Genomic DNA, 23,202 nt, shown 5'->3' with positions numbered 1-23,202 from the left:
AGAGCTGTGTGTGTCTGCACAAGGCTGAGACATGGGTTGAATGTACAACTACTCTCCATCTCCAACACCAAGGACAGGAGGGAAGACATGCTTTCCACATCATCTCAGAAAGAAATAGATGCTGCTCTGCTTCTCAAAATCATGGTATGGTTTGGGTTGGAAGGCACCTTAAAGCCCATGCTGTCCTACTCCCTGTAATGGGCAGGGACACCTTCCACTATCCCAGATTGCTCCAAGCTCTGTCCAACCTGGCCTTGGACATTTCCAGGGATGGGGCAGCCACAGCTCCTCTGGACAACCTGTGCCAGGGCCTCATTTTCCACTGGAGCAGGTTGCTCAGATTGCCTGGGTACATGTTCTGCTCTGAGGTTTGGCAGGTTTGACAGCCAGGAGGCTGTGCTAGGGCTGGACAGGCAACTTTAAATTACTTCCCTGGGCTGGCTGCAACTTCAAACAGAAGTGCCCTGAAAATCCATTTCAGCCTGCATAGCTCAGCTAAGCTCTTGCAAAGCCTTGATTTAGGAAGGAAAATGCTTTTAGGACCAGCTTACTAAATACAAGAGATACAGCACAGATTTCAAGGTGCTAGATGTGTGGCTGACACCCTTTGTGTTTTCCTGGTCATGTAGTTCTATCTAAATCCATGGAAAATTTGTTATTTAGCTGAAAGTCAGCCCAAGTCATTGTACCAGAATATGTCCCAGTACAAAGACTTCATGCTAAACACCAGATCCCAAAATAAATTAGGAAGGTAGAAGTGTTACACTAAGGAAGTTGCCTAAGAAATGCAGGGTGCAGAAATGCTACATTTGGTAGGTTTTTTATACTTTTAATTAATCGTTATTGAAAAGAAAAATTTAAAAATACAACATAATTTTAAGCAAACAGCAAAAGGCACCTGGAATTTTTTTTTAATAGTCTCTTAGTGTGTTAACTAATTTTGTCTCTCATTTTCTGAGTCTGTTCCCTGATGAGAAAATTATTTTCAGCCTTTCTTGTACCACCACACCAGCTGTAAGCAAAACTGCTTGGCACTTCCATGGAGCAGGCCTGCATTCCCTGCACCCAGCAAAACTCCCACTAGCTATTGGTGATCACACAAAGGGAAATTCTGATACATCAGATAGATAATTTATGGTTAGCTCCTTACATTAATTATCCTACTGAAGTTATGAGACAGTTTGTCTACTTGAGATTATACATGTTGGTTAGACATGGAAATAGGGTTTGATCACCAGTTTGATCAGACCTTCAAACCTGTACCTAAAAGTTGGATATTACTATAAAATAGCTGCAGCCTGATAAAGTCTCAAGTGTGGCAAAAAGTGGGGAACCCCTCAGAAACTGTGGAATATAAAAGTATACCCCCTATGCAGATTTCCAAGAATTTAAAACATTATTGTATGTAGGACGTGGGCTTTCTGTGAACAAAAACTCTCTGTCTTATAATCAACTGTCAACACTGGCACAAAATAATGAGACACCAAACAGGGTGTCTATGAATGTCTAAGGTTTCTTTCAGCTACTTATTTCAAAATTGTAATTCTGAGTGATGTAAGAGGCCTGGTAAACTACACAGTAACTTTTCTAGTTCCCTGGCTTGTTAAGTCTATTCCAGGTGTTCAGAAGGATTAGCAAAAGTCATTTTGAGCTGTTTTTCTAGAGGGAGTTTCTAAATTTGGTATGCAGCCATAAAAATCGTGCATCTGTGTTATTATCCCAGTGGCCCGTGCTGGGTGTGTCCTTGGTGTTTTGCAAATCGCAATAAGCTTGTGCAAGCAGCTGGATGGAATACTTCTCCTTCTAAAATCCTCTCTCAAAAGATCCTGCACACACTCTCAATCATACACACACAGGCATTTACCTGCCTTTTGTTAGGTGGCATATTGACCCCAATTTAGCTCCTTCTTTGCCTTCAAACTGAAGATGCTGCTGACTATGAGCATCTTGAATTTCTTTTTCCTCCAGTTCTCTTTCTGAGTCTAATAATTTAAGAAAAAATCCTTTTATAGCCATGCAATCAAAAGAATGAAGAGATTTAAAGAGGTAAGTGATAAGGATTGTTTGGGATTTACAGCTGAGCCTGCAGAGGTGATACTAAAACAGCTCTACCCAATCACATGCAATCTATAAGGGCTATAGGCAGCTGGTGGCACACAGTGTCAGCCAGTGAGCACTCAGAGCAGGTTAAGCCAGGCTTAACAGCTACATCTGAGTCACACTCTAGTCTTCACCTTCAGTCAGTCCCACACTCTCACAGAAATCTCCTTTCATCACTAACTTATTACCCTCATTTTTCTCCCTGATACTACCATTCTTTTGCCACTTTTTAACTTTTTACCCTTAGGTAAAACAGGAATTGAAAGAGAAGTGCTAGTTTTCTGTCTGAATTACATTTCCACAAGAAGTTCCATAGAAGAAAACCTTAAGCTAACAGCAGCATCACAGACTATTAGGAAGCTGAGAAATTACCAAAGTTTCATAAAACTCTATGACTTAGATATCTTTCAAGCACTATGGTAAACTCAGAAGATGAGTTTGTTTTAAAAGGGTTGTGGTCATAGGCAAGGACAGCTATGGACATTGTCTAAGATATGGAGCCTGCAGCCTGCCCACTTAGTTCCCCCAGTGGTTACCCCAATGATGTGATATGCCTTTGTACATGGTGTTAGGCCAAGAGCACGCCTGTCTTTAGGCACTACAGCAGAACTCCTGCACCAAGGGATCTGAAAGCACAGCCAAGGCATGTCAGACTGGCAGCTGTGAGTGCAGAACCGGCCCCTGTGTGCTCACATGGAAAGGCTCCTGTTGGGAGGCCATGAATGCTGGAGACTGAATGGGCTGCATTCCCCCAAGACAGCTTGGTGAGAAAGCAATGAAGTGAGCACGTCTGTCTGAGTGGTGCTGGGAAGGCACAGGGTCCACAGAAGGGAGCAAACTGGACAGTACGTGACTTTGAGGAGACAGAGTTCATTCACCTTCCCTGGGCAGGATCAGCTACACCTTTCCCACTCCTGACACTTCATACAATTTATAAATCATCCAACCTAAATTTCCCTAAAAGGGTGCTGGGCACTGAACATGCTCCCTGGGGAATGGTCATGGCTTCAAGGCTGACAGAACTCAACTGAGGCATAGGGTAAGGTTCTTGAGGTTCTCCTGTGCAGGGCCAGGAGTTGGACTAGATGATCACTGTGGGTCCCTTCTTACTCAGAATATTCCAGTGTTTCTATTCTATGAAATTTCTGCAACCAAAGCTCAGAGCTTCCTCTCTGATACCCAATGGGAACAGAATATTTTGTCCCCAGAGGCCTTGCACTATCCTTTATGTTGTTTATAAATCTTCTGCAGAGAAAAACAGCCCTCATTCAAATTTTCCTCTCATGCATGAGATCTCTGATCATTTCTATCCCCGTTTTCAATGTTCCCTCCCACTGGTCCAAGCTCTTCTGCACGAGAAGATAAACTACACATCATGACTGGAATTACATTCCTCTCTTCTCTCAGGGATATGAAAATAAAATAACTAGTTTTGCCATTCCGTGCCTTCAGCTCCACTTAATAAAACAGACTTGAGACCTAAAGTGGCTCTTTAGTCCTCACTCTAAAGTGAATTACCATTGCTTCTGAGTTCTTCAGTTCCTACATGGACTGCATTGCAGCTGTGAAAACAAACCCAAAAGTATTTTGACTCCTTGTGTCTCACCTGCTCATTAGTAGAACAGTAGCAGCTGAGCAATTAGTGTCCAGTTATGAGCACTCCTTTGACTTGCAGCATCTGACTTCGAGAACATGGGGCAGATGGAGGGGAAGTATGGTTAAAAGTGTAGAAAAACAATTTACTTACATTGTGCTTAATATTTACATTGGAGGTTTTACTGTCTGAAACAGGTCTAGTAAAAATATCTTCACTAAGTACCTAAAATACACAAAGCTTGTGTTTTAAAAGCAGCTATTTTAAGAGTCTTTAAAATATTGCATATATTGCCTCCCAGTGATACACAGCCTGAATAAATCCACACCAAGTTTCGATGCAGTATTGAGTGGAATTACAGCACAGGAATCAATTTTCCCAATAAACAGTAGCCAAAGTAGGCTTGACCTGTTTTGATTTCATTGCAGTTCTGAGAATCAGAGCAACTGCTCAGGAAAATGAGAATTGCTCCAGCTGGAGATCTGTGAGCTAACAGGATGAGGTGGCATCACTTCCAGCCTTACTAAGCCATTCTCTTGTGTCTCCAAACAAAGCCAGAGAAGTTTTTCTTGTAAGGAACTACATGTGTTGGTGAAAAAATGTCTTTTCATTGCAGGCTTAAATACTGTCACACTTTGTTTAATTTCTAGGCCAGTCTGTACATTCAAGGGAACCTAGGAGTTAAGATTTACAGTTCAAATCATTCAATGCTTCTGAATTTTCTGCAATTCGTGGATTTTCTATAAAGTATGAATGATATAAAATTTTCTATCCAGTAACACTTGTAGAATTAAGCCAGTGCTTATATTTTTTTCATCCAATTCTGAGCATTTCATCCCTAGTAAAAATCAAAGTGCCTGATTTTATTGGATTACCATTGCATTATGCCATTGACATGAATCATTAAACTCCAGTTTCTCTACCTCACACATAAAGCATTTGTGCCATATCCTCAAGTTTTCCTAGGATAGCCTATATGATCCAGGATGAAAGTTTACTTTCATGGCAGAACAAACATGCAGCATGGGAAAGACATTACTATAAAATAAAACTGAGTGGAAGATGAAAGCCCAGAGTAACCTTGAGAGCTGAGTTTTGGTTTCTTTGGATCTTTAATCCCCAGAATGGCTCCATTTTTTTTCTTTTTTTTTTTTTTTTTTTGTCCAAATTGTTCACCCAGGTCTAATGACCATTGAACAGTCTGGCAGGCACTACACATGAGATAGGATTAGGGGGTCATGGGTTCAGTCCGTAAGTAGGACCACTCACCCCTCTCACAAATCTACTCAGTTGACAGACAATTCTTTGTGATGAGTTGGCCACCCATTTGGAGGGTCAACAGAATTCTCACTTATTTTGAAAATTTGACCATAAGACACAAACTGCCTTTCTGTGTGGGGAAGCCCACCCCACAGACAGGGAAAAAAAAAAAAAAAATCACAGCTCATGCTGTTCAAAAATCCATCTTCCCAAGGCTCTTCCTGGGCTGGCCATGTTTTCCAAGCTGAGTGCTTTTATTCTGTCTTCTGGCATGTTCTAAAAAATACTTCCAGAATGCTAAAAATCCTTGTTTTAAAGGAAAAACTAGCTGCACTAATAGACATACAACATATGTATTTGTTCAGCTACTTTAATGAAGAGATTGTTTTGCATGCTTTCAGGAAAAAAATAATTATAAATAATACCTTAATGCCATGTCTTAAAGTATGCTTTAGAACTCTCCTAAGCATCTTGTTTGTTATGCTTCAAAATTTTCTGTCACCAGAAAAGAAAAAAAAAATCCACAGCATTCCTTCTGTCTTACAGAAAGAGAGTAAGAAAATCACTCCTCTGGGGTTTTTTGTTTGGTGTTGGGAAAACTATAACTTTGTGAAGGATCTGATAACTAACCCATATGGTGCATGATCCTGATAATACAATCCAAACATCACAAACCAACTCCCAAAAGCTAACAAAAATCAGTGTCTTTGTTATAGAACAAAACAATGAGATTTCATGCTAACCCCAAATCCCATTTTTCTGGAGATATGAAATGCCTAATTCACAATGAAAATAGATGGTGATAGATGATGACGCATGTCCTACAGTTTGTTGTTGCCTCCCACAGATGAAACAGAGGTCTTGATCTCTTGTGGTGTTAAAAATCCTCAGACATTTTTTGGAATCAAATAACTGATGGAAAATCAGATAATGAAACTTGCCTGTGTAGAAATCCTGTAAGTATTAACTAGATGTTGTATTTTTCTGTTCTTTCTGTTTAAAGTTTTTCTGCATTTTTTCTGTACAAAAACCATCCTAGCTTTTTTTGGGGGGGTGGGCAAGACATCTGCTGATAACTTAAGTGAAATGGCTTAAATAAAGGATTGATGTTTCCCAGTTCAGATTCAAATGACTCAACCTAGAAGTTCAGACATAAGATTTAACTCTATGGCCCAAGAGGACAATCCCATGAATATAAAATATGAGCACATGTGTCAGAGGCCTGCAACTGTTTTGAGACTCATTTGGGGACATAAATATTGTATATTTATGACTTATCTGTATGAAATGCATACAAAGTATAGGTGAATGTGAGTTTAACTCAAAAAGAAAAGGCATAAAATTTTATGTGTTTCTTAGGGTTCTCTCTAGCTGGAGAAGTCACACAATGCCAGGATAGATTTTGGCCATAACCTACCAAAGAAGAATTTTGGGTGGCAAAAGAGCCAGACTTATTAAATAGGCTTATTCAGGGCTTTCTAGAAGTGGTAATTAATGAATCCACACTGCACAGAAGAGATGATCCTCCTTGTTTTACTAATAGAGGAAAGAGTGATTCACAGATATAGAGATTTCAAATGGGAAACTTGACCTTATAATGATTTTTACACCATGGACTACTTTTGAATCATAACTTGATTCATGATAAGTTCCCTATCCAGTTTGGTTATTTAGATCAAAACCACCATTGTGCTATTTCAATTTGTTTGTCTTTCAGTGAAAGACAAACATTGACAGTCAGTTCCTAGGTGAAGGGATTATTCTCAGTTCTGCCAAATATTCAGCAGTGTATCATCATGTATGTCCAAACAGCATCACTGCACGAAACTCTAACACAGAGAAAAGTTAATCATGAATAAAAATGTTTCCCATGCCAAAAAATCACTCACTCAGAAGGCAAATGTAAACTGAAAAGAGATATCAAATACCATGTGGTATAAAGTCCTAACATACTGCAGCCAACTAAAGTCACTTTTACTGACTGAAGTCTGCAGCAAGGCTGAAATGGTAATAAATTCCAGGAATAAAACAGGACAGACCAGAGAAAACTGGAAATGTTGGGACAAAGAAGTGTCATAGAGTGAACCTTCTGCTCCCCACCATCAGTGTCACTGTGTCCATGATGTGCTCCCAGCTGTGACAGCACCAGGAGAAGCTCTGCACAAGAAGAGGGAAGTGATGCGGTGTGGCCTGAAGCAGCTGCTGGCCCATGCCAGGCACCACTGACTGCACTGCCAGGGGCACCCAAGCCAAGCTGGATCTGGGAATGCCAACAGCTGCACTGTGCCAGCTTGCCAAGGTTGATCCCAGAAAAGATGGGCACTATGGCAGAGAGGATTGAGCTGCTTGACCTCAGATGACTCAGTGTGACAAACACAGGGCTTGCAGAGAAAAATAAAACACTGCATAGCCAATATTTAAAAAGAAGTGATAATTCAGTGTTTGCCTGATGGCTTTTTTCCAGTTATAAAAAGTTTCTTGCTCAGCTTTTACAAGATATAGCCAGTGTATTCTTTTTTATGCAAGAGTGAAAGGAGAAAAAAAAAATTCTGGCACTCGTCTTTTGGTAAGTTTCTAGAAACTGATATTCTCTCTCCTTTATTTCCCTACCCACATGCAATGACTTCTGTATTCCCTGCTGAACTGGAAAAATCTTCTCTAAGGAAGAGAGAGTTCCTGTTCTACAACCAGTAAGTCCTTGAATTGTGTGTAGAGACCATCAATGAGGCAATGACAGATAACAGCTGTGGTATTCTGGGTTCTGGAAATTATTCCAAGGCTGGCCAAACTCACATCGTTCCAAACTACTAGTTTGATCTGAATAAAAAATGTGAAAATAAAAAGCTGCACTATATTTGGCAATAATAACTTATCTCATTGGCCACCAATTCTTTGCATCTTCATGGCTTTAAAATTCTGCACAAAATACCAAAATTCCACCCACATTCCCCACGCTTCACTAAATTTGGTGAACTTACACAGAAGTAAGCTAATACTTTCAAACTGCTGTTACTTCAAGCTAAAGGGGGTGGAATTAAATGTCCCCGACACTGAAGCATGGTAAACTGGTGGGTAGCTTTTATTTTTGTCTTATTGACAGACTGTGTTCCTAGTGGCTGAGATCCTTGGGTTTTATTGCAAGCTGTTGACTTGCAAGCTTACAGCTGTCCTGGCCTGGATATAGTTATAAGGAAAGCTGGCTAGAAAGCTGCCAAATTGTAACCTGACACTGACTAAAAAGAAAACATGAAGAAATAGGTCCCTGAGAAGATCTTGTGAGTTACTGAAGCCAGGAATCAAAGCTGGACTCCAGCAATTTTTGTACTGCAACTTTATCAAGGAATTAAGTGGTGCTGCTGCAGGAACTCTAATTTTATCCTGGCTACAATGTGTTCATTTCCATAATTTCTTCTTAATTGGCATCAGCTGATGGTGTGATCCAAAACATCCAATATTCCTTTGAGCATGGTGAGACACTGTAAAGGCTAATGAAATAGTCTTCAAACCTATCCTGTGTGAAATAAAGAAAAGCCTAGAGTCTTAAAATTATACTAAAATTCCCAGCAATAGCAATAGATGAGAAGTGGGACTCTAAGATGTGAATACTGAGCACAGTACTATGCAAAAAGCTGTTTGTTTTGAATTTGAATGTGGCAGTTAATCCAAAACATCCTCTGGTTTGCAAAGGTTTTAATGAATCTTAAAGAAAAAGCTGATGAAAATTATCTTAATTGGCTCCTTACCATCTTAACTTAGTGACATGTTCCACATGCAACATCTTTGTCAACCAACCTCTTGCTCAGCTTCTTGGTGATTACTGAAATTTAAAGAATCACTCATCCTTTTTTGGAGACAATTCCAAGCATTACAGTGCAATATAAAAGGAAGGGATTGAAAACCCACGCAAGAGCTTGTAGGAAATTGTTTGTTAGAGTTTCCAGCAGATGTACATCTTTACAGGATCAAACCCAAGCAGTTGCTGGGCAGGAGATTCCATTTTGCTGGTTTTAGTTGTCTGCTCCAGTATCTCCCACGCTTCAGAAGCTTACAGCTTCTAAATGGCAAGGGAAGTCTCCATGACACACACTGAGGACAGTATTTCACAGCATTTACATTCCTGCTGTCTTTCTAAATGAAAGACCTTAGGACTGTGATATCAAACCATGGGAATGATAGGCCAGTTCATCCCATAGGATAGGATTTGAAACGAAAATCTGAGATGGTCCTCTGGAGTCACAGACTCATAGAAAATCAGCCAACCTGACTCACATCTTGCACTGCTCTGTTCACACCTAGAACATCAGCTCACTTTGTATGTTTACAAGCTAAGACAGGTTGTGGGAAGGATGCTCCAGTAGGTGCAGGATATTGAGTCTCCTGGTCCTGAAGAGCAGCCTAAACTTGCTCTCCCTATTCACCAATTCTTCCAGAAGACCCACAGCTGAGAAATGGAGAGCCACTTCTCCAGTGGCTCCAATACTGGATCAAAGTAACCAGATCTGGCCCTACTCTTGGCTCTGATATGCTGTGTTGTTTTGAGTGAGCCACCTCCTTGTCTTGTGCTGCTTCCCTGCTCCTTTGCAGTCTTAACTTCCTAGACAGAGTGTGAGCCAAGACAGTGACTTGCCTGTACTTGCAACCTCTTCCATGCTACAGACTGAATGCTAGGCATTAATTTATTTGAAAATTAATTGGAAGATATATATCAACTGACTCTCACATAGATACCACCAGGAACAAACAGGCTGACAGCAAAAAGGAGAGACAATAAAAATTAGAGTACCATCAGTTTTAGTGCTTCTCTCCGCCATCCAAACTATCCTTTTCAAATTCCTTTAAATGATCATTTTTGCTGTAGCTGCTGTTACTCATTTGCACAGAAGAAAGACGTTGGGTTGGAATCTGGTTTTGCCTCTCCAGCTGCCCATAGATTTTTCCTAGCTGAGCTGGTGTTGTTGCCAAAGCAGTAATTTTAAAACAAACCATCCCCCTCACTCCTGCCAAACATGTGTCAGTGCTTTCCAGCTCCAGAGAAGGTACACGAGTGTAGGCACAGCAAATCCTAAATACCTCCTGCAGGTTGCTCAGGAGTACTATCTTAAGGATAATTTTCAAATTCAGCCATGTTAAACAGACATATACTAACTAGCATGTTAGTTACATGCCTAGGATACTAATGCTAGTTTGTGGATCAACTATCTCCCACTAAGGATGAGGACATCCAGGATATATTAAATCTCAAATTCTTAATGTAGATGAACCAATTATAAATACAGCACAAATTTTGTGACTTTTTAAGTGCTGACTCTGCACTTGGCAATAATACACCTCTTCTCTGCTCCACTGTCCTTGCCTGCTGCACGTTCCACAGGTCTGAAGGAGCTGAGCTCCTATAATACACTGAAGCCATGGTGTTGTGCCTTGGCTGGTGCAACTACAGGACACCCATATCTGCACTGCCTCTCTCTCAGGAGCCAAGGGGCTGCACAATGCCATGTAACACTTTGTAGGACCACCCAAATCCTCGTTTGACCTCTGAAGAGGTCACAAATTACTCATCTGAAAAACCCAGCTTTAAAGCACATGCTGGAATGGATTTTGATTTTTCATAAGCCTTTTCCAAGACGAGCAGCCCATTACTTCCCATTAGTAGATTGCTCTAGTAATTCCAATTGAAACATAAAAGTAGGAATTTTTCTGTTTTCTGCCTCCAGTCATTGATTCAGACACACATATTTGTCACAGAAGATAAATGACAGCCAAAAACAAAACTGAAACATCTGCAATACAAAATACAGTTCTGCCCTATGACTCTGACAGTGGCATCTTAAGATATAGATGCTTTCTCTTTCTTCACTAACCAATCTCACTGCTTCTTCCTCGGTTAGTTAGCAAGAGAGCAAGTTTAATCCATCTCTTTCCCTATCTTAGGTTCTGCTCAGCTGCCTGCTCTCTTTGTGTTCAAAGGATAATACAATGCTCATTCTACAAGTTTAGCCACATCCCAGGGGCCTCTCAGAGGGAAAGCTCTCACCTTTCCTTGCCTGCATTATGGCCATGGAGCTAAGACTGGAAATAGGGGTGTTAATTACTACTGGTTAGAGAAGTGGCCTGGTGGGTCCCATGGGAGAGCTGCTGTGAAGCCACAACATCTATTTTCTCCTCAGCCACCCAGCAGCTGTGGTGTGGTGATGACCCCCAACTAATACTGCTCTAGACAGAATTTGGGCTGCTCACTGTGAAGCTGGGAGATCTCTGTTCAATGGACTTTGGTCAACCACTCTTCTATCCAGATACGTGCCTCAATATCCTGCTTCTGCTATCTACCACATTTCTTCACTTACCCTGGGAAACACAGCCAAGCTGCTTTGCAGGCTGTACCTTTTACAAGGGTTTCTCTCTTTAAAAAACATCCAAAGCAAATCCAGAAATTGCTGAGGCTGATTTTCTTCTTTCAACTAAGACTCCACCTTGTTTCAGATACTGGCACACACGTACACACGTACCTATGCTCATACACACCCAGCCATTCACCTTCCTCTCCTGCTCTTGCAGAGTGCAACCAGCCATAGAAATTACAGAGTGTTCTAACATCTTTATCTAAAAATACACCCTGTTTTAATTAGATCAAGAGTTTAGGAGCTAGGATGGATTTATTCAAGAGCTTGCAAGCAGGGTGCAACCTTTAGCAAACTTACTGAAATTATCACTTAGCGGTTTTCCATCACCCGTGTAGCAGAGTTTTTCTTTGCCCTGTGAATGCTTGTATTTCTTTGGCAATACACAAAGTAGTTCCTTTTTTTTTTTTTTTTATTTTGTTCCCTGCAAAGGCATCTAGATATGTCTCTTTGTTTACTGAGGTGTTGACACAAAGGAGTCCAGTGTAATAACCCAAGTCAATGTATCTCTTCACTGTGAGTAGGACTAGCAGGATTAGCCTTCCAAAATGAAAAGGGTGAAATAAGCCAAATATCAATGTCATTAGAGCAATATGACGGATGAATTTGAGCAATGGCCCTAAAATGCCAAGCTGTTAAACTCTAGGATTTAACAGGTTTCAATTAACTTGATAATTTAAAAATGAGTGAGCCAATATATTATGATATATCATAGATAAAGCCTCAGAAAATCAACTATGAAAAGAACTTTTCCTTAAAATGGAAAAAAAGATAAAAAGTTTACAACAGGGTTTTATGTCCTATTCATTCTGCCAGTTCTCTCCATTCAAATCTCTCTAAGCATACATAATATTAAGTGATAGAAAGCAACTCTACACTAACATTTTCAGGTCATGAGGTCAAACACTTTCAAGCCAGAAAATACCAGGACAAGGACTGACAGTGAAACTTGAATTCACCTGTCTCCTGTGCATTCACAGGAATGCAGCCTGCAGTTCTACAGCAACACAACTTTTTTTTCCACAGGACCCTCTCATCCACTTGGTGCACAGGGTGGATACCCTCCCTTGACGAGGAATTGCATTGTCTTGCTTCCTCCTTGTTCAATGTGCACACCCAGGCTTTACCAGCATTTCAAGCTCCATTTTATTGAAAGATTCTGAGCTTGACCTTGCCTTTTGTATAGTGATGATCAATGCAACCTGTGAGAGAATGGCAGAAAAATTATCCCATCATACCCTTTTGAGGACAAGAGACATGATTCCTCCCACCTTAGAAATTCAGTAAGATTTAGCTCTGAAATATTCACTGGTCCAAGGAGTTGAATTTGACAACTCTTAGGACTTCAGCCTTCAAAACATTTTTTTTTTTTGGTCTGATTCTTCTGACTTCTTCTGCAGCTGGGATCATTCCCCATTTCAGCAAGTCACATTCTGGGAGCCTAAATTAAGGAACCAAATACAGGGAATAGCTACTACTCACTTAAAAACAAAAATTTTCATGCAGCAACACTCAAATATTTGACTCAGAGGAGCCTTCTGCTCCCCCTACACAGCCCATGCCCAGACAGAGCCCCTTGAGGAAAGCCTACAGCCCAAAGCTACTTGAAGTAAATGCCCTGAGGCAGAAATACTGTAGAAACATGTGACTGGACTAGAGATCAGACACTAATGCACACTTAGGTGGAAACCACATTCAGGATCCATTGGCAGCTGGCAGAACAAAAAAAAAAACAAAACAAAAACAAAAAAAACCAACAAAACAAAACAATAAAAAAAAAAATTTAAAAAAAACCCGAAATAACCTGCTAGACTGAAATTTTAATCCAAATGGGAACTTTCAAATACCAAACCTGGACACAACTTGGATACCAACTGCAATTCTCTGTTCAAAAGTATATTATGACAGAAATATGAAGGTCAGGGTGGCCTAGCTTTCTGTAGCCTCTTTTCTAAGCATCCTCTGAGCTGTCTCATCATACTGAAATTACTGAGGCAGAAATTTCATGTCACAGAATAGGAAAAGTCTTGACATCATATCAAATGCATAACAATTCCTCCTATAATTTCAGATAAAAATTCTCTCTACCTTCTCTGGTTTGTATGCATAGCACTCATATCTGTGGCCCAGTTTCCCATGCTTATATCCATTCTAAGTACTGGTACACTTCATTTACTTCCTGTAAAAGGAATCCATTGAAATGGCTTAGGTGCATTATTGATAATTCCATTTGAAATTCACTGCATCCTGTCCTTCAGAAAATGGGAAAAAAACCCACTTCTTAATTTTGAGAATGTCCAAAATTTAGGGTTTATTAAATTGTAAAAAGGTTAGAGAAAACCCTGCATTGTCCTACACATTGTCTTGCTGGCTTCAAAGATGCACTTCTATCTTTTTTATTTGACAATGTTTGTTTTGTTATTAAAATCGAAAAGCTGAGCAAAAAGATTCTTATAATGCTTATTCACCTCTCAATGCATTTTCTAAAGAAAGAAGATAAATGAATTGCTGATAGTCTATTGCACCCCACAGTGCAGGCCTTTGTAAGGGATAATGTTTTAAGTAAAAGCAGTAAACAGAGATCTCTGCATTGACTGAACTCTCAAAAAGAAACTTCAATAGTTAAAAAAGTTTCTGCAGACTGCCTCACATTTAGTGAGGTAGTCCCTGAAAACCAAAGTAAGCAAAACACATAACACTGAAATGAAGCAGGACTAGAAAAAAAAAATAGTATCCTGCAATGTTTTATGGGCAAAACTTACTGAATTATGGAAAGAAAAGCCACTAGAAAAAGAAGGGGTTTTCTTGTATTGTTCATGCATTCTAGCACCCATTTAATATGAGATTACTGGGAAAAACAGCACAACATCTTTCTGGAAAAGCTAATCATCCAGTCTTGTTGTCCATGCCACATAATTGCTGCTAATCCGTATTCCATTATGTCATCCTCCCCAAGACTCCTTTCCTTGCATTCACAGTCCTGATATCTCCTCTTCCTCCACTCACGTCGTCTTCTCTGGTCCTTCTAACCACAGGAAACAGTTTTCCTTTATTACTTTCTGAAAACTGTGCTTGCTAAAACCTCTTTGGTATTTATGATAACTATTAGTATCTATAGGGTTCAATTGACTCACACAGCAGCCCTTCGCTCTTCATGGTAATTGCCTTCCACCCACACTCTCTACCTTCCCAGATCTGAGCTCCCTTCTCTCTCTCTCTCTGTCCCTCCCTGTGACTCACCCTCACTGCCTGGAAGTCCCAAGCACACGCTGGCAGCTCTAGAGATTATGTTCCCTTTGCCCAAAGTGCTGCCGAACTCCTAACCTGTTTGAGAAAACACCTTTGCTCTGCTTCCTTCTCACTTGATATCGATAAACCGAAACAGCACTTTGCCTCAGGAATGGGGTGGATTGGTGTAAGTGGAAGCTGGGTCAGGGAGGGTCAGACTGGATATCAGGAAAGGTTCTTCCCCCAGAGGGTGTTGGGCACTGAACAGGCTCTCCAGGGAATGGTCACAGCCCCAAGGCTGCCAGAGCTCCAGGAGCGTTTGGCCAATGCTTTCAGGGATGCTTAGGGTGGGATTGTAGGGGGTCAGAGGTTGGACTTGATGATCCTTGTCTGTTCCTTTCAGCTCAGAATGACACACTTTCCCACCTTCAAAGAACTGTAGTCATCTGTCAGTATTGTCACACTCCTCAGTTCAGCACCCTAAAGAAGGATGCCACTGGTGCAGCACCTCAGAACTATTTCAATTTATGAGGGGCTGTTACAGCTCCAGTTTAGAAACCCAAAAATCCATGCAGCACTAAGACTGCCATTGCTGTATTTCCCCCAACACTGCTTGGGTTCCTCATATGTGGTAGATCACTGGCACAGAGCAGAATTTGGTCCTCTGCCTCTTTAGCATCTCATTTGCTCCCTTCTAATTCTCTTTCAGCTCAGCATTCAGGCAACCAGGCTAGGTCTAATTAATTTTAATGAGAATTAAAAACAGATTTTTTCACAGAATCATAGAACATCCTGAGTTTTGGTAGACTACTTCACTAGGTCCTGTTTTCTGTCCATTCACAGTGCCACCAGAAGCCACTGAGGGAAGCAACCAGGTACACCAGGCTCCCTCTACCATCAAGGAAAGAGTCAGACACCTCCCAGGATGATTCAGAGCAGAGGTGGATTGAATTACCCCACAGACCTGTCTCTCCATTAACTGCAGGAGGCACCAAGGGAGACTGGACTCCTGACTAGAGAATCTTTCCTCATTGCCAAAATTTGGCTGCATGAATCCACCTTTGCATGTTGCTGCAGATAAACATTCAAATAGATTGCAACATGCCTTCCACAGCTCCTTTTGTTTTTCTCTTTGTTTACCTCTCTCTTATCGTAGAGCAATTGTGGTTTCCGCATATTGAATTTTTCGAGGTAAAAATCCGACACACAAATAATGTATTCCACTTGACTTTGAAAACAACTCTGGATTTTAACACCAAGGCCAATTTTCTGTCACTCCACAGCAAGTCATCTCTGAGGAGCCACTCTGGTATGCTTTGGCTTGAACAGGAGGTGGCAAACATTAGCAGTAATATCTGCAGTCCTTCTGAGCCATGCAGAAGTGTATGATGTATGTTATCAGCCACTCCTGGGCTTGATCTAAAGCTCACTGAAAATAGCAGGAGTCTTTCCACTGGGTTAATTGGACTGGAAATTCAGTTCTCATAGCAAAATTATTCCTTTACAAGCTCATCAGTACAGGACAGACAGGTGGGTTGCGAAAGTTTCATGATAAAGGGGCCTGAGCTATGGCCATACTGAGGTGCCATCAGGGGCCATGTAGGTCTGGTGTTAAAGTCTCTTGTGTCCATGCCTTTTAATCCTGATGGGTGTGCACTAATCTGCCTTTGCCAGGCTGGGGATGACTTCTCACACACACAGGGGTTTCACAAGTGAAGATGAGTGCCTTTTCCAATGCTAAACTATCTGCTCCATCCAGCATTCTGCGTTTGAATAACAGGGTGTCAAGCAAACTCAGACTTGCACTCCAATTTATGGCTTAGCTTTTCATTTTTATGCAATTAGAAGAAGTGGTAACATTTATCTGCTTTCAAAGGAGATTATTTCTTCTTCCTCCCCCCTGCTGCAACTCCACACTCTCCCTATCAGCTATGTCTCAAACTGGAAGGGAACTGGAGTAATTTGACTCGCATCATTAAAGCAAATTATTGTATCAAAAAAAAGGCAACCTGAGCCAAAATCCATTTAAGTCTACAAGTCTCTGGGGACTTCAAAGAAATTACTGTTCTCACTGGCAATGAGTATATTAGGAAGCCAGTAGTATCCATGCTTTCTGTCTTGTGTTAGTATTAGTGTTCCTGTCTCGTGCAGGACCTTGCCAGTACATGTTTTCCCCTTTCCTTCCCTGCTAGACCCTAGGATGAGCAGTGGGTGATGACACCATGGGTGCTGGTGAGTGAGTCTGCTAGAAGTTTGGGCAGCTGTAGAGCCCAGCTTAAAATAAATAAATAGCAAATATTAGAATGGTAATGAATGGGAAAGGACAATGCTGGGGTGACCACCCCTAGGGCAGAAATGGAGAAGATCAGGAATAAAGAGTCACACCACATCTTTGTGTATGGATGGGGTGGTGAGGCAGCCCTGGGGGCACCTCTGTGAAAAGAGGCACTGGGATGAGATCCAGGCTATAGCCATAGCCAGGGAATGTGAGCATCTGTGGCTGAGTGTACTGGCAATAGCACAGACATGCAAGGGAATGAATGTTCTTCAGGCCTTCAGAGAAGGTAACTACCTTCACTGAGCTTTTAGCCATGCTTCAGAGAAAGATAATCAAAAGGAAATCTGTCCAGCAGCTAGATTTTCCATAGAGTTGAAAGGCATATTTCCAGTCTGATTTCCTGAAGAGCACATATCTCCTTTGGACAGTATGTGACTTTACACATTCAGCACATTCCCAAAGCAGATTCGTCGCTTCCAGCTTTGCTGATTGCTGGCAGATTCCCTAGAGGTCTGAGCTCCTGTGCTAAAGGCAGCTTTTGAAAAGAGCAACACGAACTGTGTAAGCAAAGAGGAAAGGGACAAACAAAACATCCCCAGTCAGGAAAAAAAAATGTAAATGAAAAGAGTCTGATGAAGCAACCACCCACCCAGGGGAGCAGGCTGTGACTGAAGCATGCACGTCACTGGTGGCTGCTGATGGCGCTCAGCCTCCTGGTGCTGGCCCCTTGGAGTACACCAGGCATGGGCTTTTGACATGCTCTAAACTGTATGTGGAAAGTTTTAAACACCCATATGCTCCCACCGAGTTCAAACCAGAGTCTGGATACTCCCACACTTGAGCATTTTGGTGAAATTAGGCCACAAAATGCCAGAACTGACCCTAGACAGGAACCCAGTAAAGCAGATTGCTTTGTTCAGCAAGACATTGATATCACTTACATTGTGGTGATATCATCTGCTAAGCTGTGGAAATCCTCCTACAGTACTTACCCTGCACCTTTGTACCCATTAATCCAGGCTCCCTGGAGCCACTTCTGAAGCCCCAAACCTAAGAAGCAGTTATAAAACCACCAGCACATACATAAACATATTTCCCCCCAGAATCAGTATTTCCTACGTCAGACAAAATAGTCAGCCTTGGATGACCAACAGGCTTCATGTGTAGTACCTCATAAGTCATTTTGGCTGGAAAAGAGCATCCCTGAGGAGCTAGGAATTGTCTTCTGTCTGTTTCTAGGCCTTATAGGATCATATGGCTCTGCAGCAATCCACAATTTTACATAGCTTCTGGCCTCAGGTTGCCTAAAAAGCACCCTTGGTCCCACACATTCTCATTCACTCTGTGGTCTGTAGCTTATGAGGCTTTCTATACTTGCAAAAATACAATTTTCTCCAGATTGCAAATAACAACACCAGACAACAAAATGGTCCCAGATGGGGTAAAGATGAGAGGATATGAACATAGAACCATTAAGGTTGCAAAAGACCTCCCAGATCATCAAGTCCAGCCTGTGACCAATTCCTACCCTATCAATCAAGATGCTCTTTGGACACCTCCAGGATGAAGACCCACCACTTCCCTAGGCAGCCAATGTCTACAACCCCTTTCATGGAGAAATTCTTCCTGACTTCCAACCTGAACCTCCCTGGCACAGCTTAAGCTGATACCCTCTTGTCCTGTCGAACTGAAGTTGAACTTCAATTTTCAAATCTTCATCAAATGACAAGTCATCAGGGCAGTGCCAGCCAAAAGGATTTTGCACAACTGGGCACTTTCACACCTCCACAGTGCCTGTACTGCGTTACAGACAAGAACCTGACCTGTCAGTATTAGAGACACCTGGCTTTGGAGGGAGATGAGCATGACCAGCAGTAAAAATAATGTTTCATAACTCTCTCAGGTATTTCCAAGATAAACCTTTTTCTGTACAGAGCATCACAGAAGAACACAAAAGGCAGGTACAGATTTACTGTGGGCAATCCCATCCCAGTTCCAAACAGGAGCACCCACAGAGTTTCCTTGTGCCAGGTGTGGGGCTCCAAGAAAGCCAGCCCTGGAACACTTGATGACAGAGGCAGCAAGGCTTTGCTGCCAGCAGCTACACACCCCCAGCAGCACTTTGCGCACACACACTGGCAGGCTCTCCCACAGACAGAACCAGGGCCAACTACATGAACATGTCCTCACTCACTGCTGGAGCTGCAGGCCCGTTCTAATCACTGATGCTTCCAAAGTGAGTTCACTAGTCCTTCAACACACCAGCTACTGCAGCTGACTGCTCCCCTCAGCCTGCAAGGAGCCTGAAACCTTAACTCCAAGAGAAATAGGAGCTGGCTATTTCATGTCACAAATCTGTTTTTCCTGAAATCTGGCAGAAATGGTAATTAGTGTGTTAATCATTTCACTCCTAGTAATGCAACCAAAAGCTTTCAGGCAATGTGCCCCTGGATCATTTTGAGTTGAAGTAGTATCTAAAAGGGATGCAGCATGGAGAAGATTCCTCAGAGCCATTGCTGATGCGGGACTTCAGCAGGAAGGAATTCAGGCTCTGAACCTTGGTATACAGCCCTGCTCCACCTCCTGTCTAAAAGATATCCCAAGCACTCAAACTACCAAAATCCTTTCCTACAGAAAGTTCCCAAGTTTCAAAGGTGCCACCTTTCAGATCCTTGTGTCCCAATCCCTACTTCTCTTCTGACAGCCTCTTGCATCAAGGAAACAAGAGGAAAGGATTCGTATTGTAAAATTAAAATATGAAGCAACACAAAATGCCATGCATCCTATCAGAATATACAAATGCACAAAATAAGGCTTTTAATAGACAAGAGGTCGTGTCCAACCAGATATAATTTAAATGCAATCTCACTGCAGGTTTTATGAGAACAACTCCATTTGCTTTCTCTCTCTTAAAACTCAAATTTGTTTCCAAAGTGTCAGCTCTAATGAGATATGAGATTTTGAACAGTATTGAAGTTAGACCTTGGAGCTAGTCCAGCCCAGAGGTGGTGCAATATAGAGGAGCAGAGCAAACAGAAATGAAAACACTAAAGAGAATGCATTAGGATCTTGAAGGAAGAGGGGCACATAAGTATCATTCAGGGGCACCCATGTATCAGTCTGATATTACTTTCCCTCTTTACACTCCAGGATCATTAGCAGCAAAGACCAGACACTTTTCAGTCTGGTCAAATGTGCCAACAATTTTTGAGAATTCCCTGCTCCTCAGTGGTTAAATTTTTGTCCTTTGTAATTTCCAGATTTCTGAGAGAACTCCTAGTGACAGTTGTAATAATATTCTGTAAAATGTTGTGGTGGTGATTCTTTGAATGCCATTGTGGTTTGCTGTCCAGAGTTATAATAACCTATGCTTGCCCAGATATGCGTTCTCAACTTGGAAGCAGTGGAGACAGAATTTACTCTTCTGCCTGGGCAACTGCACGTGTGTGCCTGCATGTGCTGCTGACCATGGGAGTATGTCTCTCTCCAGGTATTTGCCAGGTGTTTCCTGATCCCTGGGAAGTGTATTTTGGGGTTCACATATTCGGGAAAGTAAGTGACTTGAGGTTTATTCCAAATAGAAAAATATACCAATGGGAATCATAGGTGGTTTCTGAGCCTCCTTTGAGTTTTATGTGTTTCTCTATCAGTTGTTTCCTTCCTTGATCATTAGAAACAATAATAGAGGGAAGAGAGGAGGGGGAGAAAAAGAAAATACAGCTCTCCAACTGTATGGCAAGATTAATATGGCATAGCTACACTGAGAGAAGCCTGGATAAAATAGCTTACTTCAGATACCAATCCTAATCTCAAGGAGTTTGAGTTACCAAAAGGGATGAGATACAACAGCCATCTTATGCTAACATTTGCCTGGTCTCATGTCTACACACATATGTCCTTGGTGAAAACTACTGAGAGAAACTCTAAGGATCGGGCTTGGACACACACCAAAATCATATATGTACGGATGAGGAACTAATCTCAACTAAAATGGTGTGTAACTTTGCAAAGAGGACTCTAAGAAAAGCTAAAAAGATCCCAAAACCACTAAGTCAGACCTTCTCTGGAGTCTTTCTATAGGTTATAAATATTTTATATATATTTGTATCCATGAAAAAAAACAACAGAGAAGAGAGATGTGAAATAGGATTTGTACTGAACTTAGTTTTATATAAAGAAAGATATATCCCAAAAACACTTTACAAAGTAATAAACTAGACCCTTGTAGTGCACGGATGCTATAAAATCCAATGTCTCTATTCCGTGCCAAGCAAAGGCTCCCATATATATTTTAAAAACTGAATCCCAGTCAGCTGAAATATTGAAAATAGTTCTAAAGATGGCAAGGAAAGAGATTAATTTAACTTGGGAAAAAAACTCCCTTATGGTTTGGCTGCACACAAACAATGCTATACTCCCTGAAAGCTGGCTTTTGAAATGAATTTATGCTCTAGAGGAAGGCAAAGCTCAGCATCTCCTCAGTAGTGACTGTGTGAGTTCAGTCTCACCAAAGACTGCAATACTATGTATTCCCAGTATACACTGAAGTCATGGACTCTCAGGCCAAACAGCATTTTTACCCCATGCCCACAAATTAAAACCTGTAAAGACAGCTCTTATTCCATATCTCTTTTGACTATCAGTATTAGAGCATTTCTGAATCTTTAAGTTTAAAACTTCACCCATATAAGGCCTTACGTTTCCTGGATGCTAAATTGCAAAATTGTGCATAGGACAATTCAAGAGCCTCATCAGAGACACCAAAATCCTGCATCCATAAAGCTGAGCACAATTTATATGGAGCAGTCATGCAGAAAATCTTCCTCCAATACCAAATTCTCTTATTGATGTAAAGTGTGCTTTGTCTCTTATCTCTTTTACATTCCCTCTCCTGTACTTCTCCCCTCAGAAAGGGGAGCGTGCTCTGCTAGCTGAAACTAGCCAGAAGTGACCTGCACTCTATCCTGTGCTGTCTCTCTCCCTGGCCAGCAATGGTCAGTCACATCCTGTCTGGGACCAAACAAGCCACAGCAGCACAGCACGTGTCTCTGGGCTGAGCTTGGCTTTCTGAGCCACTCTGCTCACACCTCCTGATCATACTTCCTAGTGCCCAGCTTTCATTCTGGTTCAAGGTATGCTTCTCTCCAAGCTGTGATCCTCATGCTGAGGGGCAAAAAAGCTGCTGCCAGGTGATTACATTTCAGACCAGCTGATGGGATCATGGCTTGGACCAACAAGACAGGTTGAGAAATTATTTGGCTAAATGCTCAACAACCAAGAACCAGCTCCCTCTCCGGCAGCTATCCTAAAGCCTTTTTCATCCTCCAGATCCATCTTTTCCAGGTTTCATGGACTTCTTACTTTCTTCCTTTCACTTGTTAATCTTGTTTCCAAATGGGTTTTTTCACTCCATCCTTCTCTCCACTCCCATCTCCCTGAGGAGCATGCAGGCCCTTCCCTGGCTGTCCCTCCCATACCATCACCACCCCTCATCATGTCTCATCTCAGAACTCCTAGGATGGTAAGCTTGGTCTTCACACACAGCCAATGGGCTGAAAGGAAAAATCTGACTGACATAAACTCATGTGTCCCAAACTGAGATTTCTCTGACAAGGTACATTTTCAGTTCACTTTTCATGGGTTTGGAAGAGAAAAAGTGAAAATGAGAGATGCCACTCAAATTTAGAGCTTGGTTAAGGAAAGAGTTAAGCATGTCTTTGAATCCCTTTGTACTCAGGGAACATACAAGGATGCTGGGCACTGTATATATCCTGTGTTTTCTACATGTGTGACATGGTCTGTTTAAATGTGTAATGCAAGTACAAACTGTTCAAAGCATGCATATTTCCAGCTCTCCATGAACTTAAGCCTCAGCTGTTACTATAAGGGAAGCTTCTACTCTGGAAAGAAAAATTATATATAAAGGGCTCCAAATAAGCAGAGAAATTTCTAAAAGAGAAGAGACACACTTATTTAAAAGAAACAAATTATTATTTCTATGCATATCTATATGGTTACATAGAATCTTTCTACCCTACTCCTTATCTTCCACTATTTCTATTAACAGTGATAACTTTTCACAGCAGATGGATACATAAAATAAAATCTTTTCCCTTTCTTTTTAACAAAATAAAAGGAAGCCCAAAATGTGTGTTTTACAGTCCAAGAGTAATAAACCACTGGTAAGATGCCTCTGACACTTCACCTGTGTGTGAGAAAGCAGGTTGTACCACAGCCTCACAATACCATCAACAAATGTCATTTTTTCTTCTATTTATTGCTTCTGATTACCCATAGCTGCAATGGATTTGCTCAGAATTCTCTATCATCTTAACAGTCACTCC

At 41.4% G+C, this 23,202-nt stretch overlaps 1 protein-coding gene across 2 annotated transcripts in view; it reads right to left on the bottom strand.

Moving 5' to 3' along the window:
* WNT7B (Wnt family member 7B) overlaps positions 1–23,202 on the bottom strand; it is a 92,911-nt gene that overhangs the window by 49,331 nt on the left and 20,378 nt on the right. The gene's annotated exons all lie outside the window — the stretch shown is intronic.

This window comes from Oenanthe melanoleuca, chromosome 1A (assembly GCF_029582105.1).
Source record: "Oenanthe melanoleuca isolate GR-GAL-2019-014 chromosome 1A, OMel1.0, whole genome shotgun sequence".
Taxonomy (NCBI): Eukaryota; Metazoa; Chordata; class Aves; order Passeriformes; family Muscicapidae; genus Oenanthe; species Oenanthe melanoleuca.
The sequence above is the reverse complement of the archived record's forward strand: the minus strand, read 5'-3'. Positions and strand labels throughout refer to the sequence as shown.